Source organism: Sarcophilus harrisii, chromosome 1 (genome assembly GCF_902635505.1).
Source record: "Sarcophilus harrisii chromosome 1, mSarHar1.11, whole genome shotgun sequence".
NCBI lineage: Eukaryota > Metazoa > Chordata > Mammalia > Dasyuromorphia > Dasyuridae > Sarcophilus > Sarcophilus harrisii.
The window spans coordinates 593,139,248-593,141,581 of record NC_045426.1 but is presented as its reverse complement, the minus strand read 5'-3'; positions in this window follow the sequence as shown (position 1 = coordinate 593,141,581).

The window sequence follows — 2,334 nt, the reverse complement described above, 5'->3', positions numbered from 1 at the left end:
CAGAAATAGACACAAATTAATAAAAATTCATATTAGAAGAATTCTTAATGATCATTTGGTTCAATATTTTCCACAAATGTAATTTTCTTTATAACATTTCCTATAAGCCTGAACTTCTCCAGTGACAGAGAACTCATTGCATCATAAGGCCTTTCAATTTGATTTTTAGATGGTGTTAGATGTTATAAAGTTTCTACAAGTAGCAAAATAATATAAGCATGATACTACAAAAACAAGCACTTTTGATTAATGAACTTAAACACCTATTATGTGCAAGGAACTATTACCAAAAACTCACTCTCTCTCTCTCTCCATATATATATATATATATATATATATATATATATATACACACACACATATTGCTACAAATGGATTTTGTATTTTAACTATATTGCTCTATGTATGTTAATAAATTGTGAAAGATTCTTAGAAGTAAATAAGTTGCATTTCTGTTTAAGGTTTATGAAAAGCTTTCATGTTATGCTATTTGGTCTTGACAAATATACTGTGAAGTGGACAGTTCAAGGAGTGATCCCATTTTACAGATGAAAAATCTGAGATTTACAATGCCTAAGTGGATTGCTAAAGTTAATGCTATAATAATTGGAAAAGCCAGGTCTTCTGTAGCAAAGATCTTTGATTATGTTAAAGTACTTTTTTCTCACAACACCATGGTTTATTAAACTGTAGCAGTCCCTGAAGAAATAAACCAAAGAATTCATAAATTATTTTCTTCATAAATGTATGGGGCAGGTAATGTTAATATAACCTCCGTTTTAAAGATAAGGAAGTTGAGGTTTATAAAGGTGAAAAAAATTTTAAAAAATTTATTGCCTCAAATCATATAATTGAAGTACATGGTAGTCCAAATTTAAACTCCAGTTTCTTTTGCCTCCAAGTCAGGTATTTTTCATTATACTGAGTTGATCCTTACCCCAGTTTCTTCTATTAGAAAATGGATAACAACCTTTCCAACAAGATGAAAAAAATGAAAGAAATAAAGAAATGTCATGTATAAAAATTATAATAAATAGTAGAGGTATTTACAATCCCTAATTCTGTAACCCTGTACAGAAACTTGGAAAACCCTATTAAAAAGAATCTATATGCTGTTATACTTAGGTGGCTTCTTCTACAGCTTCAAAAGTTAATCTATTGAGCTTTTTCCTGCTCGTGGACTTTGTTTTTTTTATATATATAATTTCAGTCAGTTATACTTAGATCTCCCTATCTTTCACTGACCTAAAGAGCTTCTTTTCCATCTGAATCATTAAAGGTTTTATATAGCGGCAAAATTTTCTTGCCATCAAGAAATAACAATTGAAATGGACAAATAAACACCCCTGACCTAGGAAAGGGAGGAGGGAGAATCACTTTATGTTTTCCTGGTACTCTAATGCATTTTTCAAATGAGGTCAGATAACATTAACATGACCACAGCTTTCCATCCCTCAGATTCACACATCTGGTCTGGCTCATTTTTGTGGTAGATTTATATGAGGGGCACAGATGCAATATTGTGGTTTCTCCTCCTCTTGGATAGTCAGATAGTCAGGCTACAAGCTGTGTGTCAGACTGCATCAGTGTTCACTGAGCAAGCAGGAGCAAACTACAATTTTACCATTAGCATTGTGCTTAGAACAAAGGGGCAGCTCCAGCAGCAGAGGAGTCAATGCAGATTTTGATAATCTCACATCAGAGAACAACTGCATCACTTTTACCTTGAGATCCATTTAAACTTACTGCTCAGTTCCTAAGCTCTAGGACTCAAGGAGTTTTCCTTGGATTGTCTTTTGCCTGGACCAGTATTTTCTTGTTATTTCTCCTTTATAATAGGTAAGTTTCTTTTTTGATGGTAAGAGGAGTTTGTTTTTTTGATGTGAAAGTGTGTGGGAATGGGGTTATTGAGAACAGGAAATTGACTATAGAAAGGGTGAGAAAGATGTAAGATTTCTTTTTGTAGATATTGAACTAATTTGCTGGATAATTCAAGGGTAGGAGCTGCAACTATTAAGTTCCCAGATCAATTGCTTGGTTTATGGCAAATGCAGAAAAAATAAGAAATCATCTGTTGCCAAAAAAAAAATAACTTGTAAGTTATAATATTGGGGAAGAGAAAGGAAATGAAAGGGAAAGAGAAGGGAAGAGAAAAGTAAGGGAAAAGGAAAGTAAGAAGAAGGGGAACGGAAAAGAAATGGAAAGAAAGGGAAGGGGAAGGGAAAGGAAAGGAAAAGAAAATAAGATAAAGGGAAGGGAAGAGAACAAAAAGGAAAGGAGACAGAAAGGAAGGGAAAAGGAAAGGGAAATGAAGAAGGGAAGGAAAAAGGAAGG